This window comes from Mustelus asterias, chromosome 14 (assembly GCF_964213995.1).
Source record: "Mustelus asterias chromosome 14, sMusAst1.hap1.1, whole genome shotgun sequence".
Lineage (NCBI taxonomy): Eukaryota > Metazoa > Chordata > Chondrichthyes > Carcharhiniformes > Triakidae > Mustelus > Mustelus asterias.
This window is the reverse complement of record NC_135814.1, coordinates 105,284,233-105,311,841: the sequence shown is the minus strand read 5'-3', so window position 1 is coordinate 105,311,841 and position 27,609 is coordinate 105,284,233. Positions and strand designations below refer to the sequence as shown.

Here is a 27,609-nt window from a genome sequence, read left to right as displayed (position 1 = left end):
GGTGGTGGGGGGGGGTGTGGTGGTTTTGGGGGGTGTGGTGGTGGGAGTGGGTGTGTGGTGGGGGGGGGGGGGAGTGTGGTGGTGTGGGGAGTGTGGTGGTGGTGTGGGGGGGTGTGTGGTGGTGGGGGGGTGTGTGGTGGTGGGGGGGGTGTGTGGTAGGGGGGTGTGTGGTGGGGGGGGTGTGTGGTGGTGGGGGGGGTGTGTGGTGGTGGGGGGGGTGTGGTGGTGGGGGGGTGTGGTGGTGGGGGGGGTGTGTGGTGGTGGGGGGGGTGTGTGGTGGTGGGGGGGGTGTGTGGTGGTGGGGGGGGTGTGTGGTGGTGGGGGGGTGTGTGGTGGTGGTGGGGGGGGTGTGTGGTGGTGGGGGGGGGTGTGTGTGTGGGGGGGGTGGTGGTGGTGGTGGGGGGGGGGGGTGGTGGTGGTGGGGGGGGGGTGTGGTGGTGGTGGGGGGGGGTGGTGGTGGTGGTGAACAAAGAACAATACAGCACAGGAACAGGCCCTTCGGCCCTCCAAGCCCACGCCGCTCCCTGGTCCAAACTAGACCATACTTCTGTATCCCTCCATTCCCACTCTGTTCATATGGCTATCTAGATAAGTCTTAAACGTTCCCAGTGTGTCCGCCTCCACCACCTTGCCTGGCAGCGCATTCCAGGCCCCCACCACCCTCTGTGTAAAATACGTCCTTCTGATATCCGTGTTAAACCTCCCCCCCTTCACCTTGAACCTATGACCCCTCGTGAACATCACCAACGACCTGGGGAAAAGCTTCCCACCGTTCACCCTATCTCTGCCTTTCATAATTTTATACACCTCTATTCGGTCACCCCTCATCCTCCGTCTTTCCAGGGAGAACAACCCCAGTTTACCCAATCTCTCCTCATAACTAAGCCCCTCCATACCAGGCAGCATCCTGGTAAACCTCCTCTGCACTCTCTCTAAAGCCTCCATGTCCTTCTGGTAGTGTGGCGACCAGAACTGGGCGCAGTACTCCAAATGCGGCCGAACCAACGTTCTATACAACCGCAACATCAGACCCCAACTTTTATACTCTATGCCCCGTCCTATAAAGGCAAGCATGCCATATGCCTTCTTCACTACCTTCTCCACCTGTGCCGTCACCTTCAAGGATCTGTGGACTTGCACATCCAGGTCCCTCTGCGTATCGACACCCTTTATGGTTCTGCCATTTATCGTATAGCTCCCCCCTACCAAAATTCTACCAAATTTCTACCAAAATGCATCACTTCGCTTTTATCTGGATTGAACTCCATCTGCCATTTCTTTGCCCAAATTTCCAGCCTATCTATATCCTTCTGTAGCCTCTGACAATGCTCCTCACTATCTGCAAGTCCAGCCATTTTCGTGTCTTCTGCAAACTTACTGATCACCCCAGTTACACCTTCTTCCAGATCGTTTATATAAATCACAAACAGCAGAGGTCCCAATACAGAGCCTTGCGGAACACCACTAGTCACAGGCATCCAGCCAGAAAAAGACCCTTCCACTACCACCCTCTGTCTTCTGTGACCAAGCCAGTTCTCCACCCATCTAGCCACCTCCCCCTTTATCCCATGAGATCCAACCTTTTGCACCAACCTACCATGAGGGACTTTGTCAAACGCTTTGCTAAAGTCCATATAGACGACATCCACGGCCCTTCCCTCGTCAACCATTCTAGTCACTTCTTCAAAAAACTCCTCCAGGTTAGTGAGGCATGACCTCCCTCTCACAAAACCATGCTGACTATCGTTAATGAGTTTATTCCTTTCTAAATGCGCATACATCCTATCTCTAAGAATCCTCTCCAACAACTTCCTGACCACGGACGTCAAGCTCACCGGCCTATAATTTCCCAGGTTATCCTTCCTACCCTTCTTAAATAACGGGACCACATTAGCTATCCTCCAATCCTCTGAGACCTCACCTGTGTTCAGTGATGAGACAAAGATTTGCATCAGAGGCCTAGCGATTTCATCTCTCGTCTCCCTGAGCAGCTTGGGATAGATTCCATCAGGCCCTGGGGATTTGTCAGTCTTTATATTCCCTAAAAAACCTAACACTTCCTCCCTTGTAATGGAGATTTTCTCTAACGGTTCAACACTCCCCTCCGAGACACTCCCAGTCAACACATCCCTCTCCTTTGTGAATACCGACGCAAAGATTTCATTTAGGTTCTCCCCTACTTCTTTGGGCTGTAAGCATAATTCCCCACTTTTGTCCATGAGAGTTCCGATTTTTTCCCTGACAACCCTTTTGCTCCTAACGTATGAATACAATGCCTTGGGATTCTCCTTAATCCTGTCTGCCAAGGACATTTCGTGACCCCTTTTTGCCCTTCTAATTCCCCGTTTGAGTTCTTTCCTACTTTCTTTGTATTCCTCCAGAGCTCCCTCCGTTTTTAGCTGCCTGGACCGAACGTACGCCTCTCTTTTCTTTATGACCAATCGCTCAATTTCCCTGGTTATCCACGGTTCTCGAATCCTACCCTTCCTATCCTTTTTTACAGGCACATGCCTGTCCTGTAGCCCTAACAACTGCTCCTTAAAAGGTGGTGGGGGGGGGGGGGTGTGGTGGTGGTGGGGGGGGGGGGGGGGTGTGGTGGTGGTGGCGGGGGGGGGGGGGGTGGTGGTGGTGGGTGTGGTGATGGTGGTGGTGGGTGTGGTGGGTGTGGTGGGGGGGGGTGTGGTGATGGTGGGGGGTGGTGGTGGTGGTGGGGGTGGTGGTGGGGGGGTTGGCGGGGGTGGGGGGGGTTGGCGGGGGTGGGGGGGGTTGGCGGGGGTGGGGGGGGTTGGCGGGGGTGGGGAGTGTGTGGTATTGGGGGGGTGGTGGTGGCGGGGGTGGGGAGTGTGTGGTATTGGGGGGGGTGGTGGTGGCGGGGGTGGGGAGTGTGTGGTATTGGGGGGGGGGGTGGTGGTGGGGGGGGAGGGTGGGGGGGGGAGTGTGTGGTATGGGGGAGGAGTGTGGGGGGGGGGGGGGGAGTGTGTGGTATGGGGGGGGGGTGTGTGGTGGGGGGGGTGATAAGCGGGACCCTGGGGTGGGTATGGAGGAAACAAGAACGGGAGGAGGAGGAGAGAGAGGGACCCTAGGGGAGTGTTGGGGGAAAGGGGGGGTTGGGGTTGGAAGGGAGACCTTGGGGGCGGAAGGGGGGGGGGGGGGGGTAGGGATTCCGATCTGCGCCCCCGGAGGGGGGAGGGGCGCGCGTGCGCAGTGCTGTGGGCGGGGCTCTCGCGCCCTGTGCTAAAAATAGCCGCAGCGGCTGGGCGCGCGGGCGCTGCGATTGGCGCGCGGCGGGTCACGTGCGCAAACGGCCAGCTCCCCCCCCCCCCCCGGGCCGCTCCGACAGAGAGAGAGAGAGAGTCAGTGAGGACAGGCCGACATGGCGAGGCCCCTCACACAGCCGCACTGAGTGTCCTCATCCCGGACTGTCCCCCCCCCCCTCTGCAAACCTCACCCTGTCCAACAACAACCACCACCACCGCCAGCAGCGCTCGGGTAAGGCTCGCCCATTTTAATGGCTCCCTCTCCCGATTGTCCTCCCTTCCTTCCCCCATTTTACTGTACAGCGCCAAGCGGGTTTGCTCCCGGATTCTGTCAGGAGACGGGGTGTGTGTGTGGGGGGCAATCGGGTTTTAGTTGTGTTTTTAATCCTTTCCCCCCGTCTCTCTCCCTCCCGCCTCTCGCTTACCCATTTGAAGCATTTACCGTTCACGCCAACCCAACTTGATGAGCGGAAGTGCCATGGCTGATTGACGGCCCCCTCCGGCCAATCGGGAAGCCCGCCGTCTCTTTGTTTGGGACGTTGCTAAGGGGCGTTCTCCAATAGGCGGTCGGCGGAGGTGGGACGTCCGGTTAGGGTAGGTTGAGATGCGGAGTGACTGGAGCTGGGACTCCCAGTGAGAGAGAGAGACACAGACACCTCTCTCTCTGTGTGTGTACTGGGACTGCTCAATGCAGCTCTGCCCAGTCTCTTCACATCCCCTCAAATAAAAATTACCCCCCTCCCTAACGTCCTACCCCTTGAGGCTGAACCTCAGCCAGCCCCTGGGTGGACTGCAATCCAAATCACAAATCTCACTGAGAGCCAGCAGCCCTGCTCAAATGGGTGAATCAACTATTTCGACTTCAAGTGGAGCAAGCAGAGATAAACAAAGCCTGGAAAGGAATGAAATGTGGTGTATGTGGATTGATTTTTCCCAAGAATGCCCCCACCCCCCAAATTAATTGTAATGGGACAAAAACAGAAAATGCTGGCAAATCTCAGCAGGTCTGACAGCATCTGTGGAGCGAGAATAGAGCCAACGTTTCGAGACTGTATGACCCTTCTTCAGAGCTTTATCTTAATTGTAGTGGGGCTAGGCGAATCCCAACCATTTGGTCGTGGGGATCTCTTCTATTTCAAGTGAGGTCAGGCTAAACTAAAATGGGATGATTACTAGGGAACAAATCTTTCTAACCAGGCACTGAATCCTAAATGGAGGCTGATTGATTATCCCAGTCCAACGCTGGCCTCTCCATATCATGATATGGATGAAGCATGGAGGAATATACCGGGTGGTTTCCTCCCTTGCAGATCTGAAGTTCTGTTGTAGATGCTTGCCGCCCTGTGGCATCTTTGTTCAAATATTCATTCTTCCTGGTTACTATGATGGCTGAGCTGATCTTTCTTGCCCTGATCAGTGTCAACGCAAGTAACTTCTAGCAGGAGTCTTTGGATAGTAATCAAGTTTAAGACGCTTGGCACCTTGTATTTTTCTTTTCCAAGTCTGGCCTGAATCCTCATTTCTCTGTGCTCTGACACCAGCCAAACCTTTGGAGATCAGGGATCTAACTTGAGACCTTCCTGGCCTTTGAAGAGTGTCACAGTTCAATGTATTTAACCATGAAATGGCCTCTGGCTTACTGGAGGGTTGATGAGATTTTAGCTAAGACAGGCACAGAGGGCGATTGAAAATGTTTGGATTGAGCGTGATGAGTTAGATTTTTCTAGTTTAGGGATGGTTGAAAGTATCTTTGAAAGGGCGGCATGGTAGCACAGTGGTTAGCCCTGCTGCTTCACAGCTCCAGGGACCTGGGTTCGATTCCCGGCTTGGGTCACTGTCTGTGTGGAGTTTCCACATTCTCCTAGTGTCTGCGTGGGTTTCCTCCGGGTGCTCCGGTTTCCTCCCACAGTCCAAACATGTGTGGGTTAGGTTGATTGGCCATGCTAAAAATTGCCCTTCGTGTCCTGAGATGCTTAGGTTAGAGGGATTAGTGGGTAAATATGTGGGGGTAGGGCCTGAGTGGGATTGTGGTCGGTGCAGACTCGATGGGCCGAATGGCCTCTTTCTGTACTGTAGGGTTTCTATGATATTTGGATGAAATGGAGCTTCTAACGAACCCCAGCGAGTCGCTTCTTTACTTATACAGATTAATTGTTATTAATACGAGCCTATAAAATATTAATATTCATTGAGCTTTACAGAATCTAGGTTTAAGTGATTGATGTATATCAGTCCTTCAGTTAAATTTTATATTTAACGTAAAATGCAACTGCAAAGGCGACCATTGGTAGTGCGTTTTGCTCAGATTCTAAATGTTTCTTGGTGTTCATTAGTGAAAGTTTTGTTAACTTGAATGGGGGGAGAGAGACAAAACCCAAATCCCTGCTGTTTTCCCTTTGCTCAAAGGTCGTTCAGTAACGAACGTCTATATTTAGGATTGAAAGGCTTGTGTTAACTTTCACTGTTAAAACTGTGAAGATGATTGTTTATAGTTGGCGTAAACGTGGATGTATCCTTCATTTGGTTTTTGATTCATTTTAGTTCAAGCTCAGTTTGGAATGAGGAAAGGAAGGGGGAAGAGAATGTTCAAATTGGTTATTTTTGAGAAGAAAGTATTTCGTAACGCTCTAGGCAGCAGTGCAGATGATAAAATTGAGAAAGTCTATTAAACAACAAGAGGGTACTGACTTAGTCATTCCAACTGTGCTGACTGTACATTCAAAACAAATGAATTCTTAATTGGAAGACCTTTTACTACGGAGTGCAACAGTAAAAGCCAGCGGTCCTATAAGAGTGCACTTGAGTGAAAGCAGCACTCAACGGCTTTCTGGAAGAAAAAAACCCATTATGATAGGGTAAAAGTACCTTTTGAATGAATGCCACTTCCATCATCTTGTATAACTTGAATTAAAAACGATCTTACTGAGCTTTGTTTCTTTTTATTTGTATTATATTTTGAAACTTTTAGTGTTCTTCCTTTTTATTAATAGATTTTTAGGAAAATAAGTTGTCGAAATATGTGCAATCTGTACATTGGTTAGAAGTGAGGAGGTGTAAGTTTCAGAAGGAAGGAGTTGTATGTTGCATTAGGCGTGATTTCCCCCATTGAAAGTGTGATTTATACGTCCCTGTGGAGAGGTTTAAGTGGTGGTAGATCAGTTATGTTGGTTAGTCTCATCCACAAGGATAATATGCTGGAGGAGTCTTGCCCAGGTGTATTATACTTTCTCTTCTACTCTAAACATGATGTAAACTGCAACAAGTAGAAAACTATACCTTTTTGTCTCTGTCATGTCACATATTTAAATGATGAACTGAGTTTGGATTACAAAAGGCATCATATATTTGGCCAGTAGAGTATTTGTCCTTTAGTTCTTCAAATGTAGACTGGTTGTTGTTTCTATATGCCTGTAGATTGAGACTGGACTTGTGTAAAAGATAGCATGCAGTATTGAGTCAGGTAAGGGGTATCACTGGCCATTCTTTCTACAATCTAACACGCATGTTTGTTAACTGCAATGTTTTAAATGATATTCCACATATGTGGAGCAATTTCACTTTTGTAAAAGTACACTTTTGTAAACTGGATCTGTTTATTTAGGGAAACATTGAATTTTAAGTCATTCTGTGTAAAGTCTTTGCCACTTTAATAGTGTTATCAACCACAAGAATAAAACATGGGCATCAACAGACTGAAAGACTGAAGCACTACTTTAAGGTTTCATATTATAGTTTTGTTGATTTTGCTGTAAATGTGCAGAAGATGACTGCGCTGATAAATATAAGTGATAAAAATGATATTGCTGTTGAAGCATAAATTATATGGTATCATGGTTAGGGTGGAAGCGCACAAGATTTACTTCTAACTTAATTCTGTATGACATGATGGAAGCATCAAGGGACAAATCACAGACAATAATTTTGAAGTTGAAAAAATGTAGTTGTGAATAAAGGTTAGGATCATAGAATCCCTACAGTGCAGAAGGAGGCCACGTGGTCCATTGAGTCTGCACCGACCACAATCCCACCCAGGCCCTATCCCCATAACACCATGTGTTTACTCTAGCTAGTCCCCCTGACACTAAGGGGCAATTTAGCATGGCCAATCCACCTAACCCGCACATCTTTGGACTGTGGGAGGAAACCGGAGCACCCAGAGGAAATCCACGCAGACACGGAGGAAACGTGCAAACTCCACGGCACGGTAGCGCAGTGGTTAGCACTGCTGCTTCACAGCTCCAGGGGCCTGGGTTCGATTCCCGGTTTGGGTCACTGTCTGTGTGGAGTTTGCACATTCTCCTCGTGTCTGCGTGGGTTTCCTCCGGGTGCTCCGGTTTCCTCCCACAGTCCAAAGATGTGTTGGTTAGGTTGATTAGCCATGCTGAAATTGCCCCTTAGTGTCCTGAGATGCGTAGGTTAGAGGGGTTAGCGGGTAATATGTGTGGGGATATGGGAGTGGGGCCTGGGTGGGATTGTGGTCGGTGCAGACTTGATGGGCCGAATGGCCTGTTTCTGCACTGTAGGGTTTCTGTGATTTCCACACCCACCCAGCACGTCTTTTGGACTGTGGGAGGAAACTGGAGCACCGGAAGGAAACCCACGCAGACATGGGGAGAACGTGCAGACTTCGCACAGACAGTGACCCAAGCCAGGAATCGAACCGGGGCCCCTAGCACTGTGACGCAGCAGTGCTAACCACTCTGCCCTAGTTGACGTTTTCTTTTCAAAATATAGTGGGCAGTGCATAAAGGACAGTGGATATGAGGAATCCATTTCCATTTTGTTAATTTAGTTCGTGTTGCTGAGTGTGAAGTCCCCATTCTTTTGCTATCTTAAACCGGATGTCAGTGGCAATCAGATTTAATCACAGTCAGTCAGTATCACAAACCTCTTCCTCTATTCAATTAGGTCATAGCTGATCCATCACTTACTTCAATCCACCTGCTTTGGTTGTATAACACTCCGTACTACCGTCGTACTCAAACCTACTTGTCGCCATTTTAAAATTTTCAGTTGGCTTTGCTTCAGCAGCAATGTTTCCTCTAAGTTGTGTTGCCGCGTAGCAATCCACATGTTCCTGAGCAGCTGATGCACAAGTCGACCCCTTGAAGTTACTGTGTATGTGTGGCAGCACCAAAAAGATTTAAAGAGACTGCATAGTTATACAAATCAACCTGTGCACTTAAAAAAATAAATAAATAGAGAAAACATTACATTACATTATTTTTGGAGAGTACCAGCTTTCTGTTCCCCTCTGTTGAAGCAGCGTATTTTGACATCATCCTTGAATGGCCTCCCTCTCATTTTGAGGTTATGACCTCTTATTCTGGACTCATCCACCAAGAGAAATAGTTTCCCTCTGTCTAAATTCTTCCTTTACTCTATCATCTCCTATAATCATAAATCACCACAAATATATCACCCCTTAACCTTCTGTAGAATACAACCATGGTTTTGTGCAATCTGTTTTCTTAATTTAATCATTTAGGCCTGTTATTGCTCTGGTGATTCTGCACTGCACCCTCTTACTAAGACACTATATTCTTCCATAAGTGTGGTGCTCAGAATGGAATGCAGTACTCTAATTGGGATTTAGCCAGAACTTGTCTATGAACCTTATTTAGTGGATTTATGGTTTTCACGTATTAATGATTGAACATTTGTAAATAACCCTATTTTTTTTCACTGGGCAGCTTACTAGAATGTATATCCTACCGGTGATTTACAATAGCATGACATTAACATCTGTTAAATATTAGTCTAAGAAATGATTGGGGGAGAATAAACTAAAGTTTTTAATGGCTCTAATTCAATTAATGCCTCTACTATGAATGTTCTTTGCCATGGCAGCCTTTGCACAGCAGCAATTCACCTCATCTGGTCTGAAGCCAGCCTTTCTGTCTTATTCACAGTCATCACCATCTGCTAGCAGTCTTCCTTTATGATCCACCACTTCATTATCCTTAGGGGTCTGAGACATATCCCTTTTCATAGAATCTCTACAGTGCAGAAGGAGGCCATTTGGTCCATCGAATCTACGCCGAAAACGATCCCACCCCATAACCCCATGTATTTACCCTAGCTGGTCCCACTGACAGTAAGGGGCAATTTAGCATGGCCAATCCACCTAATCCGCACATCTTTGGAGTGTGGGAGGAAACCCACGCAGACACGGGGAGAATGTGCAAACTCCACACAGACAGTGACCCAAGCCGAGAATCGAACGTGGGTTCCTGGCGCTGTGAGGCAGCAGTGCTAACCACTGTGCCACCGTGCCGCCCCTTTTTGAAGGGTTAAACTCTTTATCATCCATTCCTTGCTCAGGTGTCTTACCAAGGCAACATTTCTGAGATGAGTAGTTAAAAGCATGAGGCACTAATTAAAAGTTAAATTATTTAAAAATCTACTATTTAGTGTAGTTAAATCTATCTGTACCTGTACCAAAGCTATGCAAACTAAAACTACAAATTTAAATGTATATAAAACTATTAAAAAGTATGTTTACTTAACATTAACTGGGGCTGGGATTGCAATATCATGCAGTTTTTAAGCTTTAATTTTCTTCAACCTTCTCTTAAAGTTACTTGGTACAAGTCTTTGGGGTATAACAATTGAGTAACTGCTGAAGCATCTTTGAACCAAACATTCTTGCAGGTCATATTGATTCATTACTTTGCTGCTGTGGTATCATCATACATGCTGAGAGGAATTTTGTTTTCTTTCCTTTCCCTCCCTCAGTTGTTATCGTGTTTTCTTGTGCATCCCTGAATTCCTTCGCCCCTTTTTCCTCAGGCATGCTTTTAGCTATCTGGATCCAGAACTCTGGAAATCCTCCTTAAACCTCTCTGTACCCCTTTCCTTAAGGTACCCTTTAAAACCTACCTCCTCATTCATATCTCATTATGTGGTTTAGTGTCAAATTTTGTCTGATACCTCTTCTATTAAAGCTTTGGGGTGCGTTACCATATTAAATTTGCTTAATAAATGCAGGTTGTTCCATTCCATGCATTTCTCTTGGGACAGGACGATGGCACAGTGGATAGCACTGCTGCCTCACAGCGCCAGCGACCCGGGTTCGATTCCAGCCTCAGGTGACTATCTGTGTGGAGTTTGCACGTTCTCCCCGTGTCTGCATGGGTTTCCTCCGGGTGCTCCGGTTTCCTTCCACAAGTGTGGGTTAGGTAGTTTGGCCGTGCTAAATTGTCCCTTAGTGTCCCAAGATGTGTAGGTTAGGGGGATTAACAGGGTAACTACATGGGGTTACAGTGATAGAACGGGGGAGAGGGCTTGGGTAAGATGCACTGTCAGAGAGTCGATGCAGACTTGATGGGCTGAATGCCCTCCTTCTGCACTGTGGGGATTCTATGATTCTAAGTGATCATTGGGAGATCTGTTCCGAGCTCTCCTCTAATACTGGTTGCAGATACTTTATTGACTTATTTTGACTGAACCTAGCTCTCAATTTTCATGAACCTAGCTCTCAATTTTCATGATCCTGAGTTGTTGGTGATCATTGGAGCATAATCTGTATGTAGTTTACACCTGGAAGTTGAGCAATTATTGAATCATATAAAAACCAAGGGACAGAAGATGGTAATATTCAGTGTTGTCCCTGTGGGAAAGTTAGAGTTATGTTCTTTCATCCTGCTTGCGTTAACCTGTATCGTTTCTTTGGATTCAGCGATGCTGAATGGGAAGGAGAGCTTTCTGGTAGTTAAACATGCTTTAAAAAGTGAACAGTTATGTCTTAGAAATGACGAAGGATTATATTTAGAGGGACACTTTAACCAAAGCAATTATTCAAGTAAAAGTTTATTTATTAATGTCACCAGTAAGACTTACATTAACACTGCAACGAAGTTACTGTGAAATTCCCCTAGTTGCCACACTCTGGTGCCTGTCCAGATCAATGCGCCTAACCAGCACGTCTTTCAGAATGCATTCAGTGCATCCATGTGATATTTTTAAAGTTTATTTTCTTTGCATTGCTAGAGATGTAGGTGATTGGGTAAAAGTGACCATTTTCAATGGTAGCCCTTCTATTTATGAACAGTGAAACTGATTTAAATTGCCTTTTTATGAACACAATATACATTGACAGCATTGAAGGTCACAAGACTCATGAGTAAAACCCATAATAAAGTTTATTTATTAGTGTCACGAGTAGGTTTACATTAACACTGCAATGAAGTTACTGTGAAATTCCCCTAGTCACCACACTCTGGCACCTGTTCGGATACACTGAGAGAGAATTTAGCATTGCCAATGCACCCTAACCAGCACGTCTTTCGGATTGTGGGAGGAAACCAGAGCACCCGGAGGAAACCCAGACAGACACGGGGAGAACGTGCAAACTCCGCACAGACAGTGACCCAAGCCGGGAATCGCACCTGGTCATTGGTGCTTTGAGGCAGCCGTGCTAACCACTGTGCCACCGTGCCGCCCACATTACATTTATTCAATGAAGAAAGGACAAGCCATGGATTAAATCAGATCTTGCATATTAATGAAAACCCCAGTGTTGCAATTTTTTTCTTGTGTTAAACTTCAGAACTCTGATTTCTCATTAAATAATCATAGTAAAAGTGAATTCGTTCCCAGAATGATAAAACTTAAGGATCTGTTGTGGCATTACTGTTCTTGTCGTGGCAATATATAATGTTTGTTTTTATGCTCATATTTTCTTGATCTCGCCATGCCAGGCAGCAGCTGCAGGTTGGCCATCTGGATAACTCTTGAACTCCCCCTCCCCATGACTGTGAACCTACAGTATTTTCCAATGTTTATAAAACCCAGAAACTGACTTGATTTATAGAGTTGTGGTAGGAGTATTTTGTTATTTTCTCAGTTATATATTTGGTTCGCAGAGTGAACAATTGCAGGTTGGAGACTGACAGGAGGACCAGAGTAGTGATGATTGTTGGGTTCAAGAATGAAGTCGAAGTGCACACTATCTAAAATGACTTTATTTGGTCTATTTCACAGATTGGTATTTGGGTGTATCTAACTCTTTTTGTTTCCATATTGTAATTTTATCCTGTCACACATTTCTGGCCATCATAGCTCTTGCCCTGTGAGTAGCTGCCATCCATGTCAAGATCCATAGGCCTGGATTTTCAGAGAGTTGGAATGAACTATTTAAAAACGGCCGATTGCAGGGTTCCCACCCCAGTTTCTGATGCATCCATTTTTTGTTAGCATGGGATAACCCCTACCCACCCCTCAGGTTCTCCATGACTTGTGGTTCTTGACCGCTCAGAGGAGTAGTGAACTGTAGTCTAGATTAGGGAACCTTTTGTAAGGTAAGTTCAGAAGATCTTGTCCATACCTCTTCTGTACCAAATCATGCCGCAGGCATTCCCCATTGAACCTCATACTGTCCATGCCAACTCATGCCCCTTCCATTTGCATCCTTGCAGTATGCACTATGTACATAATCAATGAAGTGCGGTGGATGCTGGGACAGTGAGTAAATTTAAGGAGGAGTTAGACAGATTTTTAATTGGGAATGGGTTGAAGGGTTATGGGGAGAAGGCAGAAAAATGGGGATGAGGAGCATATCAGCCATGATCGAGTGGCAGAGTGGACTCGATAGGCTGAATGGCCTAATTCTGCTCCTACATCTTATGAACCTATGAATTTATGAGCCATGTAATAAGAATGGCAAGTGTGGAACTGCTGACAGGAAAAAATGGGCAGCACACTGACAGTGGCAAGCACTGCTACCTCACAGCGCCAGGGACCCGGGTTTGATTCCGGCCTTGGGTGACTGTCAGTGTGGAGTTCGCACGTTCTCCCTGTGTCTGTGTGGGTTTTCTCCACAGTCCCAAGATGTGCAAATTAGGTGAATTGGCCATGCTAAAATGCCCCTTAGTTTCCCAAGATGTGTAGGTTAGATGGTAAATGCGCAGGGTTATGGGGATAGGCGGGGTGGTGAGCCTGTGGAAGATGCTCTGTTAGAGAGTCAGTGCAGACTCAATGGGCCAAATGGCCTCCTTCTGCACTCTGGGGATTCTATGAACACACGTTCACAAATCCTCTTTAGAAAGAAAATCTGCTGTTCCTGCAATCCTATAAAGATGTCAATCAGCCAGACCATTAAAGTATCAATAACACTTCTTAATTTTGTCCAAATAAACGTTGGGACATTGACAAAAAGAGATCACGGAAAGAACTTATAACTACTTAACAATGTCAATCAAATAAAGGTAACAATTCACTTCAATTGTCAGAAGAGAACCTCCTGCTTTTATTGGTCTGAAATCACAACCAAGCATGACGATCTGTTCTCTCAATGTTTATTTGGACAAGAGTGGTACTTGGTAAGGTTTCTGTCTTCCACTGGAGTATTTTCATAGGCGGTGCATAATGAATTAAGAGGTGTGAAGTGTTCGAAACCAGTGTTATTGATTTGGCACGAAGGGAATAAGGGGTCATGGTGATAGCTAAAACTGTGTGCATCAGGATACTTTTTACTAAGGTGTCTGGTGAGTCAAGGAAATTCCTTTGCTGCTTTTCCCAAGTGGCCCTTCTTGAGTAATGGGTTAATGTTGGTGAGCTATTTTAACTGGAAATGGGGCAGGGGATATCAGACCTAAGCGTAATTATATTCATAAGTAGTATCCACATAACATAGCCTTTCTAACAGTGGTCATTAGTTAGCAGTCAGGAGTGAGAATCTTGGATCATTATATTTCCCCCTCCTTACTTGGGGCAATTAAGCCAATCTATCTGTGCTTCACATAAAAATTGCTAAATAAGTGTGGACTGAAATTTTTGGGGGTAATTCGAGACTATAAAAATTGGTAGACCACTGATAATATCTCAATTTACATTTATACTTATTAGATTTTCTCCAGGAGCAGAATTGCAGCAAATCACATTTCCACGTGGTTCACTCTTAACTGCCACCTGAAATGGCCTAGCAAGCCCCTCATTTCAAGGGCAATTAGGAATGGGCAACAAATGCTGGCACCCATCAAAGAAAAAGAACAAAAAAGAAGGGACTGTGGAAACAAGATGTGAGCATTCGTTAGGCTTTGGAAAGTGCTTGGCATAAGCTTACTACATCTTCCCTTGAGATATGATGCAGGCCATGAGCTTTGTTGGAGAACCAGTGAACTCTGGCATTGTTGCAACCATGGGGAGAAGGAAGGAAGTTCAACACCAGGATTCTTTTAGACTGTGACGTATGCTAATAGATTGATCAATTTTTGATATATACAAGTGCCACTTTGTACATTGTGCTAACCTGGATTGCATGCGTCTGCTGCTTTGCATCCTTGCTTGTAACAAATATTTGGAGTGAAGCACAAGATCAGTAAAATCAGGTTAGTAACTGTGTCCTATTACATATAAGATGATTAGAGGTTTAGATAGGGTGGATAGTGATAGCCTTTTTCCTCTGATGGAGAAATCCAGCACGAGGGGGCATGGCTTTAAATTGAGGGGGGGTAGTTATAGAACCGATGTCAGGGGTAGGTTCTTTACCCAGAGGGTGGTGAGGGATTGGAATGCCCTGCCAGCATCAGTAGTAAATGCGCCTAGTTTGGGGGCGTTTAAGAGATCCGTAGATAGGTTCATGGACGAAAAGAAATTGGTTTAGGTTGGAGGGTCACAGTTTTTTTTTTAACTGGTCGGTGCAACATCGTGGGCCGAAGGGCCTGTTCTGCGCTGTAATGTTCTATGTTCTATGCTATTTGGATTCAGAGTCGGGGATTGGATGCCTGGTTTGTGTAAGATCAGTGATTATAAAGAACCAAAGCGAAAAATGCAGCTTGGTCAGATCATCCAATTGATTTCTCATTGCTTTCAGTGAGAGCTGCTTCCACAACCATTTAAAAATAAAATTCACATAACTCTTGTTTGCACAATACATGTGAAATCTAATGTAAAAAAGTGTAGGCTCTAATTTTTGTTTGGATGAGTAGGCAATAACAGAAGTGGGAAAGTTACCCAAGCTGCAGAAATGAAGCCAAGGGTATTTTAACTCTTGGGCCTCGTCCTATCAGGTAAGAAATTGTGCACAGACCAACTAAGTGGCAGGATTAACAGCCAAAGCCAGTCTGCAAGGTCTCACAAGATTAGGACAGTGGAGGTTGGTGGGGGTGCAGATCCAAATGCTGAAAATCTGAAATAAAAGCAGAAAATGTTGGATATAATCAGGTCAGGTGGAGAGAGAAGATCAAAGATCCAAAACATTTTCTCCACAGCTGCTGCATGACCTGCTGAATATTTACAGCATATTTTGATATCCTCAGGATGGGAAGTAGGGCTTTTTCTCTAAAAGAAAGCATATTGGCAGATGCCCTTGTCACCTGTTCGATTGACTAGGTCAGGCTTTCCCAAACTTTCCAGCCACAGAATCCTTTTGACCTCCCTGTGAGGCTGGGGTACTGTGTGCAGTTCTGGTCGCCACATTATAGGAAGGTTGTGATTGCACTGGAGAGGGTGCAGAGGAGATTCACCAGGATGCTGCCTGGGATGGAACATTTAAGTTATAAAGAGAGGTTGGATAGGCTTGGGTTGTTTTCTCTGAAGCAGAGAAGACTGAGGAGGCGACCTGATCGAGGTGTACAAGATTATGAGAGAAATGGTCAGAGTGGATGAATTCCCCTTAGTTGAAAGGTCAGTCACGAGGGGACATAGGTTCAAGGTGAAGGGCAGGAGGTATAGTGAGGATGTGAGGATAAACCTTTTTGCCCAGAGGGTGGTGACGGTCTGGAATGCGCTGCCTGGGAGGCTGGTGGAGACTGGTTATCTCGCGTCCTTTTAAGAGTAGCCGGATGAGGGCCTGACACATATACCGAATATCAGGGCGATGGGCCAAGTGCTGGCAGATGGGATTAGGTGGGAGTTCAGGTGTTTCTAATGTGTCGGGTGCGGACTTGATGAGCTGAAGGGCCTTTTCTAAGCTGTATGATTCTATGATCCCTAGAAACTGAAGGAACCCAGAGACACATTCTTGTGTTGAAGAGTCAAACCACAAAAATGAATTGCATAATAGGGACAAACATACAAAAACCTCATTTATAGAAGTCTTTTCTATTTCTTGGATGTATGCATTTACTATGATTGAAAACGTATACTTGGGTCTTACTTTTTTGTCATTTTTAATGAGAGGATTGTTTCTGCTCACTTGATTTTAAACAAGAACAGTAAAGCTGGAATCTCACATTGGACATACCTCACCTTTCTCTCGGACACACAGATTCTCTCTCTCTCATGCACACGCACACACACGTTCTCATCTCATGTGCAAACACTCACTCTCAGCTCTCTCTCTCATGCTCTAAAACATGCACTCATCTCTAACACAAAAACTCGTTCACTCATCTCTCTCAGACACGTTCTCTGCTCATACAGACATACTCATTCACTCCTCTCTCTTACACGCATGCTATCAGCTGTCAAACATAGACTCTCATCTCTAACACAAATACGCTCTCACAAACCTCACTCACCCATTCTCATCCCTCATTCACTCATTCTCATTTCTCAAGCACACACACTCGCTCTCATCTCACACATGCACGCTCGTCTCTCACACACTCACTCACTCACCGAGGCCTGGCTGCCCCGTCCTCAGATTCGCAACGTTTTTCAAATTGTACAGATGAGCCTGGCCTACAATGGAACAAAGTTGCTGTACAAACTGGGTTCAGCGGGAAAGTTTGGGAATCCTTGGACTAGGTTAAAGTTGGATTCCAAGGTGCACATTTTTAACTGTCTCACCCCTTGCCTATTTAAATTTCTGCTGGGGCAGGGAGGAGAGAGAATGGAAGGGTGTAATTGAAGTTTTGGTACCATTTTGCTGCTCTCAAGGCAACATCGGTGCACTTGATAAACTCAAGTGGAAAAACTTAATTCTTGTCAATGACCTATTGGTATGTGTGGTTGTGGTATTACTTAGAAAATTGCCAATTTTCCCCAGAGGACCGACTTCCCAGGACTGAGAGAGTTGAAATTACTGATGTTTTATTATGTAGCCATATTAACATGGCTAATTATCCAAAAATATCAAGTGTAACACTGCCAGTAGAGGTGTCCAACCTCTGTAACATTAGAGCCGTTAGTAATCTTTATAATCTAACCACTTAGATTTTCCTTGAGTAAAGGTGGGTAAATAATTTTTCAACATTGAAAGGGAACCTGCTGGAAATGCACAGCAGCTGGTTAGCTTAACATTTTCGGTGTAATTTTGAATTAACTTTTTTCATCGTGCTAGCTATTTCTAATTTTAGCAATTGTGATCCAGAGACATTAATATATGCTTTTAATTTTGTATTTTACTCATTGAGTGTAAAGCGTTACTAATTGTAAGCATTGTATGAGCATATATATGCTTAATGTTAATTGAGGGAGTATAATTTGTTGACAAAGTTGCTGTACAGTGTATTTCTTAAATTATTGGTTTGCCATCAATTCACTGATACCACACATGCAATTATATCATAGCGATGTGATTGTTGAATCTGTGAAGAAAATGAATCTTCTAAAGAAGTACATTTTGAAAAAATTCAGTTGCAAACTCAGCAGCCTGTCTCATAAGTGTGCCTCAGTAAAATACCTGCTGCTCACATTATCATTACAGAAATGTAGGTTTGCCCATCAATATGATCAAGTGGATGTTAATTAGATTCCGGGCAGCACAGTGGTTAGCGCTGCTGCCTTTCGGCTCCAGGGCTCAATTCAGCCTTGGGTGATGGTGTGGGGTCTGCATATTCTCCTGTGTCTGTGTGGGTTTCCTCCCACACTCCGATGGTGTGCAGATTAGATGGATTGACCTTGTTAAATTGACCCTCAGTTTGTATATGTGTGCCCTGTGATGGACTGGTGTCCCGTCCTAGGTGTACCCTGCGTTGTGCCCAGTCGGGAGAGGCTCCGACTCCCCTTGACCCTGAATTGGAGTAAGCAATTAAGTGAAATGAATTAGATTCCCAGAATAATCACATTGGCAAAGGACTGGATATGAGAGTGGTTTATAATAATCATTTGAATCTTAAATTACAATTGTGACTGTGACTTAAATTACAATAAGACTGTGACTTATGACCCATTTGTATGTTTTCTTTCTCAGTTTTGTCTCTCTTCTGCTAGTGTAGCTGAAAACAGTACACAAAATAGTGCATGTACCGGAAATCTGAAAAAAAACAGAATATGTTGCTTAGCAGATCAGACACTAGCATCTGAAGTGACGAGTGAGTGCTTCAGGCATGATCCTTGATCTGAAGTACTACAGTTCTGCATTCGTATCCTGCTACTCACTAGCATAATGCAATAGCACAATGTACTCTGCACCTTGTCACCTTCATACCTTTCTCTTCTAAAGTGTGGTAACATCAAGAGAGATTAAAAAGCCAAAAAAAACTGGAAATCTGAAACTAAAACATGTTGATTAAATTGATATTGTCACGTATTGGGATGCAGTGAAAAGTATTGTTTCTTGCGAGCTACACAGATAAAGCATACTGTTCGTAAAGTACATAGTGGAGAGGGAAAGGAGAGGGTGTAGAATACAGTGTTGCAGTTACCGGTAGGGTGAGGAGAACTATCAGCTTAATGATAGAACCATTCAAAAGTCTGATGACAGCAGGGAAGAAGCTGTTCTTGAGTTGGTTGGTACGTGACCTCAGACTTTTGTATCTTTTTCCTGATGGAAAAAGAGGGTATGTCCAGGGTACGTGGGGTCCTTGATTATGCTGGCTGCATTTCTGAGGCAACGGGAAGTGTAGATGGAGTCAATGGATGGGAGACTAGTTTGAGTAATGGACTGGGCTACCTTCACAACTCTTTGCCGTTTCTTATGGTCTTGGGCAGAGCAGGAGCCATACCAAGTTGTGATACAACCAAAAAGAGTGCTTTCTATGGTGCATCTGTAAAAGTTGGTGAGAATCGTAGCGGACATGCTGCATTTCCTTGGCCTTCTGAGAAAGTGGAGGTGTTTGTGGGCTTTCTTAACTATAGTGTCAACATGGAGGGATCAGGACAGATTGTTGGTGATCTGAACACCTAGAAACTTGAAACTCTCAACCATCTCCACTCCATCACCTTTGGTGGAGACAGGGGCATGTCCTCCACTACGTGATGCATAGTATGTGTTTTGATGAAGGAACCACATCTGAAGTTTTATCGACTGACCTGAATGTCTCCAACATTTTCTGTTTTCATTATCAATATTGGGAGCATTGCAAGGAGCAGGAGGATTAAGCCATTCAGCCCCTCAAGCTTGATCTGTCATACAATTAGATTAAGACCGATCTACACCCAAGTCTATCCCAGTGCCTTGGTTCCATGACCTTCAATACCCATGCCTAACAAAAATCCATCAATCTCAGTTTGAAATTTTCAGTTAACCTGGTCTCAGCAACTACTGGGGAGAGAGTCCCAGATTTACACTATCCTTTGTGTGAAGATATACTGCCTGAACTCTCAAGATTGGATTAATTGATGACCTCATAGTGAAGATGCTCAAGGTAGCAGCAATCATGGTATGATTGAATTTTACATTGAGTTTGAAGGAGTGAAGAGTGGGTCCAAGACTAATATTTTAAACATAAATAAAGACCATTTTGAGGGCTTGAAAGCAGAGCAAGCTAAAGTGAGCTGGCAGATGTGCTTATGGGATAGATTAATAGAGTTCAGTGGCAGACATTTAAGCGACTATTTCAGAATATACAGAATAGAAAAAGTCCAATGAGAGAGAAATTCCAAGGGGAGGACCTACCATTCATGGTTAACTAAAATAGTTAAAGATAATATCAGACTTAAAGAAAAAGTATATAATTGTGCAAAGATTCATGGTAGGTCAGAAAATTGGACAGAATATTTTTTAAAAAAGCAAAGAATGACTAAAGATTAATGAGGAAAAAATAAGAGTAAGAGTTTTGATAGATAGTTGGAAAAATTAAAGTGATCATTGGTTCTATAGCAAGTGAGTCTGGGGAATTAATAATGGAAAATAAGGAAATAGCAGACGAATTGACCGTGTATTTTGGATTGGTCTTCACTGTGGAGGAGTAACATCCCAGAAATAGCTAATATTCTATATTCAAGTGAATGTAAGCTTCCCCTCTGCAACCTGTCATTGCAGCCCATCCTCCCACTTGGTATAGTTGGGCTCTGTACCTTATCACTGCTTTAACAACAACAATTTGTATTTGCGCAGAACCTTAGCTGAGTGAAAAATCCCAAGGCACTTCACAAGAGTTTTACCTAACAAAATTTGACACTGTGTTACAGAAGGAGATAGTTGGATGAATGACAAAAAAGAGTGGTCGAAGGTGAAGATTTTAAAAGGGAGCATCTTCGACCTCACTGCCTCTCATTCTGTAAGGAGGAAAGTTTAGAAATTAACAAAGACTTGTATTTATGTACAAATCTTGTCACAACCTCAGAACAGTTCAACATGCTTTACAGCTAACCAGGTTCTTTTGAAGTTAATGTTGTAATTGGGGTCTAGGCAGCAAAAGGCAGATGCTCAAGAAGCCAGAATTAGCGACCCCAGAGTGTTATTAGTAGGTTACAGAAATGGAGGCAGTGTTGAGTCCAGAGAGGAATTGCAAATTGAAGATAATTCTTAAACTGGGATATTTCTGAACCAGGAGCTAACGTATGTCAGCAAGTAAGAAGTAATGGATAAACTGAGCACAACAGAAGAGTTCCGATGAGCTTAAGTTTGTGAGGTGGAAGTTATTGTGGCAATGCTTCAAACATCTGAGCTTTGAATGACCTGACAATACCACCCACCAGTTGGTGCTGAGGTGGTTGGAAGGTTGGGCAGTAGTCCAAATCTGCCCTTCATCCAATGCTATTCATTTGGCTGAGTTCATAGAATCCCGACAGTGCAGAAGGAGGCCATTCGGTCTATCGAGTCTGCACCAACCACAATCCCACACAGACCCTATTCCCGTTGATAACCAAATGGTTCCCAGGAGCAGGAATTCTGGTTGATTTGGGTTGATGCTGGTCTACACTGGCTCCCCCTTACCCAAACCTAGTTAGTTGCAAATTGTTATTGTTCTCCAGTATCACTCAAAAATGCTGTTAAATTATTTTGGATTGACACAATTTCTTGAAATAATGTATGATGTTGACTCCAGTTTGTTGATTGTTGCAGTCATTCATATTTTATTTTCTAAAATTTTATTTTTAGAATTAATGCTTAGAAATCTATTTGCGTGGAGATGACAAATTGACACAACTTAAGTGGTTTGCCTAATCATTTTTTTTCTGTACACAGCAACTATTCAATTGCCAGCCTAGTTTACATGGTACTAGGATTCCTTTCTCCATTGACTGTCTTGTACCTTTGTTTCATGTAAGATTAATAAGACAAATATGGCATAATATGAGTGATAGTATTCTCTCCCATCACCCAGGAATATAAATGTTGCAAACACTCCTGGCCTGATCACATGCAATATGGAAAGGAACAAACATTCTCATCACAAATGGGAACAGAAACAAAAAATTGCAAGGTGGTCCACATGATCCTGTGGAATCGAAGAACAAAGAAAATTACAGCACAGGAACAGGCCCTTCGGCCCTCCAAGCCTGCACCAACCATGCTGTCCGTCTGAACTAAAACCCCCTACCCTTCCGGGTACCATATCCCTTTTTTCCCATCCTATTCATGTATTTGTCCAGACGCCCCTTAAAAGTCACTATCATATCTGCTTCCACTACCTCCCCCGGCAGCGAGTTCCAGGCACCCATCACCCTCTGTGTAAAAAAAAAACTTGCCTCGTACATCTCCTTTAAACCTTGCACCTTAAACCTATGCCCCCTCTTAATTGACTCTTCCACCCTGGGAAAAAGCTTCTGACTATCCTCATAGTCTTGTAGATTTCTATCAGGTCGCCCCTCAACCTCCGTCGTTCCAATGAGAACAAACCAAGTTTCTCCAACCTCTCCTCATAGCTAATGCCCTCCATACCAGGCAACATCCTGATAAAGCTTTTCTGTACCCTCTCCAAAGCCTCCACACCTTTCTGGTAGTGCGGCGACCAGAATTGAACACTCTAATCCTTGGGGGATGTATCTAAAGCTGAGGCAAATCATCTGAGTTCACAAAGTGCATTCCTGATATCCTGTTTTCTAGATGCAGAATTATTTTGGAGAATGAACTCTGCATTTGCACTACAATCCCACTGGTCACTACTTCTAATTCCAGATTTTGGGAGCCATGCTAGGTACTCGCTGCAGGCTGAATGTTCACAAGCCAGGTAATGAGACTGAGTATGAACTGTGGAGCATGGAAGACATGCACAATACCAGCTCCACTGTGGAAAATTATTGTCAAATGAATGAGGGCTACAAGACACTCTGCAAGAGTAAAACCTTTTAAACTTTCCTTGTGGGTCAGGAGTGCTCTCGGGCTTGAACTGGAAACCTTGGGTCTAAAATTTCTCTCTTGTTCACGGACCAATGTATTAATATTCCAAGTTGATCTGTGACCTTCCATCTGGGAAGTTGGAGAAAATGTTGCCTCTTACTTACCTCTGTTGCTTTTTTTTGCTCTTTTTCTCTTTGAGCCCTTACTCTCAAAACTCAATAAAATAAATAAATTAGAACTGGGGAGTAACCTGCGCATCCACTGTTTCTTGCTCTCACCTTCCCTTTGCTCACCCCCTTATCTCACAGATATTGTAAATTAAAACACATTTCTGTGGATGGTGAAATCTGAAACAAGAACAGAGGTCGCTGGAAAAATGAAGGTTCCATAACTCCGTGTTGACTCTGTTTCTCCCCTAATAGATGCTGGCAGACCTGTTGAGTTTTTCCAGTGTCCTCTGTCCTGTTACAAATTACAATATCTTTTCACTGATGTAAAACATTAGCATTTTATTTTTTTTCTAATTGTCAACAAAGTACAGATAGATGATTAATTAATTGGTTTTAAAATGCAATGGCTTTTGGAAAATTGATTCAAAACTGACCCATTACATGAAGACACCCTTTTTCTCTCTGTGGTCTTCTGTGTTTGCCTCTGACTCCCTTCTCTCCTCTGTGCCTCACTCTTCCTCCTCTCTGATTCATCCTCTCCCTGCTCTGAGTCTCTCATGCTTTCTCTCACCCTCTGTGTCTCCCTTGCTAACTTTCCCCCGTGCTTTTGTCTCTCTTTACTCCCCTGTGTGTCCCTCTCTCTCTGCCCCTCTCTCTTTTCCCCCACCCCGAGTGCTTCTGTCTCTTCTATACCCTGCCCCCGGTATCTTGTGCTCTCACCAGCTTTTGTGAGAAAGACCAAATGATGGCCTGCTTGTGTTCTTGGACAGAGAGTTATCAGGAAGGTCAAAACAGGGGAAGCAATTAGAATGAATTCTTTCTGGATTTTCCAGAGGACGCTTTAAAGTTCAGGAAAGATTGCAGAATTGCACAATAATGCAGGTTATTTCTGATATTTGATAATTTGTAGTAGGGCACAGTGCTTAACACTGCTGCCTCATAGCGCCAGGGACCTGGGTTCAATTCCGGCCTCGGGTCCCTGTGGAGTTTGCAAGTTCTCCCCATGTCTGCGTGGGTTTCTTCCGGGTGCTCCGGTTTCCTCCCACAGTCCAAAGATGTGCGGGTTAGGTTGATTGGCCATGCTAAATTGACCCTAGTGTCAGGGGGATTAGGAGGGTAAATATGTGGGGTTGCAGGGATGGGACCTTCGTGGGATTGTTTTCGGTGCAGGCTCGATGGGCCAAATGGCCTTCTGCACTGTAAATTCTGTGATCTATGATTTCTAGGTTTGAATCTGTGTGAGGTTGCAGATTGGTTTGTGGATGTTGTTAGCTGCCAATCAGAGGCTTTCAACATTAACTGATACGTTTCTCCTTTGGTCCCATTAACATAGTCATACACTTGAGAAATTAAAAAAAATACGTTGTGTAAATTTGCATGGCAGAGCTCATTCGTCTCCCCAACTGACCAAGGATACATGACATTGGTAGTGAGAGGATGAAAGAGAGATCCAAAGGGAAAAAAGTCACCTACATAGTTCAATTTCCAATGAACCATCCTGGAAGAGATCTTAATACTCCCTGGCAAGCTATTCTAACAAGCTACAAATCCTTTCATCTAATACCAAATTCAGTATATGTAGTTCTAGTCATGCTGTGAATATGTGCATAAATCTTTTAACATGTATTCAAATATTCCATTAACTGTTGGACCAATACATTATTAAGTTGGTTTGTTTTGTGGATTTCTGCCTTTAGATTTGAAGGTAACTCAGATTTGTAAAGAGGATCTTAAAAGAAAGCATCCTAATTTGTGATTCAGACTAGAGATTTATGTTAAATATGTTGCTGAATGAAAATTTTTTTTCTGATTCTTCTATGAAGATTTGAGGAAGAGTTCCTCTGGTTACTGTTGGTAATATAAATGTAGGAAGACTAGTAAAACCGTAAGTGTATTCTTTTAGATTTAGCTTGGGAAAGTGAATGTCAGAAGTCTTCCAACTGCTTCTTGTGATGCTATTTGTGAGTGCAGCAAATGTCTCGGGAAACTTAGGATTTTAATAATGGATGGCAGGAGGAATTCTGTTTTTCTTTTACAGTCGCAGAATTGGTATGGCAACCATTTTGAGATGAATACTTCTGTGAAACAATTGAGGCCAAGGCAAGGGCAGCAGTGATGTTGATGTACTGTTTAGTGTGGTGTAGGATACAAGTGGTCGAATTTTGGACTAGTTGTCAGTTTTTGGGGTTTGATGGAGAGTGATAGGGGAGGCCAGTGTGAAGCTGCATGGTGATGCCATGTTAGAAAGCTTGTAAGGAAGTAGAGATTGAAGATGGTGTATTAGCTGAGGGAGGAGTGGTGGCTGAAGGCACTTTAAGATGGGGAGGAGGGAAGAGTAACCCATAGAAAATGTTGGTCAGTGTTGAGCTAAAGAGGGGTATTTATTTGTGTGATGGGAGGCACATCAGAAAATGTGGGATGAGTTGAGGTAGGATGAGAAGTGTCGAGGTGTGGTAGCAGAAGATGAGCATGGGGAGGCGAAGGTTAAGGCATACACTCTTTTGGGGGGATACCCCCCTCCATGGCGTGTTTTACGGCAGCGGATGTGGGATATTCTAGTTGTGTCGCTGTCAATGGGGTTTGCAGTTCCATGAACCCTCACCGCAGGCAAACTGGCAGCTGGGGTTGCCATTGTGGGACTGGAAGATCCCACCAGTGAGAGTGGCTGGAAAATTCCAGCTTTTGTGATATATTTCTGGGTGCTGATGGTGTGAGGAGAAGTGTAAAGTGATGGAAGGAAGCTTGTGATTGGGGAGTGTGGGCTTGTCTATTTTCTGCCACAATAATTTGAACGAGTGACACAATTTGCGTGAGGAGATGGAGGTGAGGTTTTGCTTCAGATGATCGACTCAGATCAGGTGGTGAATTATTTCACTAGCGAAAGTGATGTTCAGGGGAACATCAGGGTGTGGAGGGGTAGGGTATTGGAGAAGTTAAGAACAATGAAAGCAGAGGCAAGGAAGCTTTTGAACAGGTTTATTGTGGCAGGTGTACAGTCAAAGTTTAAATGGTTTTAGAAAGGGTGCAGGATAATCCCCCCTCCCCTACCCAGTTCAGAAGGGGATTATAGAGGCACAATGGTGTAAATGTTAAACACTGAAGAAATAAAAAGTGCCATGTTGAAGAAAGGGAATAACCAGGCTTTTTTGACCATTTCATTATTCCTGTGAAATGTGATGTGGGTGCATAAATGGCAAATTAATTTCAAAATAGATAAGTCAGGTGGTGTATCTTGGTAGGAAAAATAAGAAAGCCATATTCTTCTTGGAAAATAAATGCCTAAATAGGGTAGAAAAGCAAAAGGATTTAGGGGTTCAGACACGCAAATCATTGAAAGTAACAATGTGGCAATGGGTGGCACGGTGGTTAGCACTGCTGCCTCACAGCGCCAGGGACCCGGGTTCGATTCCCGGCTTGGGTCACTGTCTGTGTGGAGTCTGCATGTGCTCCCCATGTCTGCGTGGGTTTCCTCCAGGTGCTCCGGTTTCCTCCCACACTCCAAAGATGTGCGGATTAAGTGCATTGGCCATGCTAAATTGGGTAAGAGTTTTAACAACAACAGGTTAAAGTCCAACAGGTTTATTTGGTAGCAAATGCCATTAGCTTTCGGAGCACTGCCCCTTCGTCAGATGGAGTGGATATCTGTTCTCAAACAGGGCACAGAGACACAAAATCAAGTTACAGAATACTGATTAGAATGCAAATCTCTACAGACAACCAGGTCTTAAAGATACAGACAGTGTGAGTGGAGGGAGCATTAAGCACAGGTTAATGCGCCTAGTTTGGGGGCGTTTAAGAGATCCGTAGATAGGTTCATGGACGAAAAGAAATTGGTTTAGGTTGGAGGGTCACAGTTTTTTTTTAACTGGTCGGTGCAACATCGTGGGCCGAAGGGCCTGTTCTGCGCTGTAATGTTCTATGTTCTATGTTCTAGATGTGTATTGTCTCCAGACAGAACAGCCAGTGAGATTCTGCAAGTCCTGATGGCAAGCTGTGGGGGTTACTGATAGTGTGACATAAACCCAACATCCCGGTTTAGGCCGTCCTTATGTGTGCGGAACTTGGCTATCAGTTTCTGCTCAGTGACTCTGCGCTGTCGTGTGTCGTGAAGGCCACCTTGGAGAATGCTTACCCGAAGATCAGAGGCTGAATGCCCGTGACCGCTGAAGTGCTCCCCCACAGGAAGAGAACAGTCTTGCCTGGTGATTGCCAAGCAGTGTTCATTCATCTGTTGTCGTAGCGTCGGCATGGTTTCCCCAGTGTACCATGCCTCGGGACATCCTTTCCTGCAGCGTATCAGGTAGACAACGGCCAAGTTGCAAGAGTAGGTACCGTGTACCTGGTAGATGGTGTTCTCGCGTGAGATGATGGCATCCGTGTCGATGATCCGGCACGTCTTGCAGAGGTTAAAATTATCAGGCAGTGGGACCCTGTGCGAGAACCTCTCCGGCTATGTCAAGGGCATCCTGAAACCCATTGTACAAAGAACCCCCAGCTTTTGTCGTGACGCTACGGACTTCCTACAGAAACTCGGCACACATGGAGCAGTTGAACCAGGAGCACTCCTCGTCACAATGGATGTCTCGTCACTCTACACCAGCATCCCCCACGATGATGGCATTGCTGCAACGGCCTCAGTACTCAGTGCCGACAACTACCAGTTTCCAGATGCAATTTTACAACTCATCCGCTTTATCCTGGGCCACAATGTCTTCACCTTCAACAAGCAGTTCTTCATCCAGACACACGGAACAGCCATGGGGACCAAATTCGCACCTCAATATGCCAACATCTTCATGCACAGGTTCAAACAAGACTTCTTCACCGCACAGGACCTTCAACCGAT

General features: G+C 44.7%; 1 protein-coding gene across 3 annotated transcripts in view; it reads left to right on the top strand.

Moving 5' to 3' along the window:
* The first annotated feature begins 3,326 nt into the window (after positions 1 to 3,326).
* hdac4 (histone deacetylase 4) overlaps positions 3,327 to 27,609 on the top strand; it is a 444,296-nt gene continuing 420,013 nt past the window's right edge. For all 3 annotated transcript variants that reach the window (XM_078229095.1, XM_078229105.1, XM_078229104.1), the window contains exon 1: positions 3,327 to 3,489. The gene's annotated coding sequence lies outside the window, so the exon portion shown is untranslated. The remainder of the gene's footprint in view (positions 3,490 to 27,609) is intronic.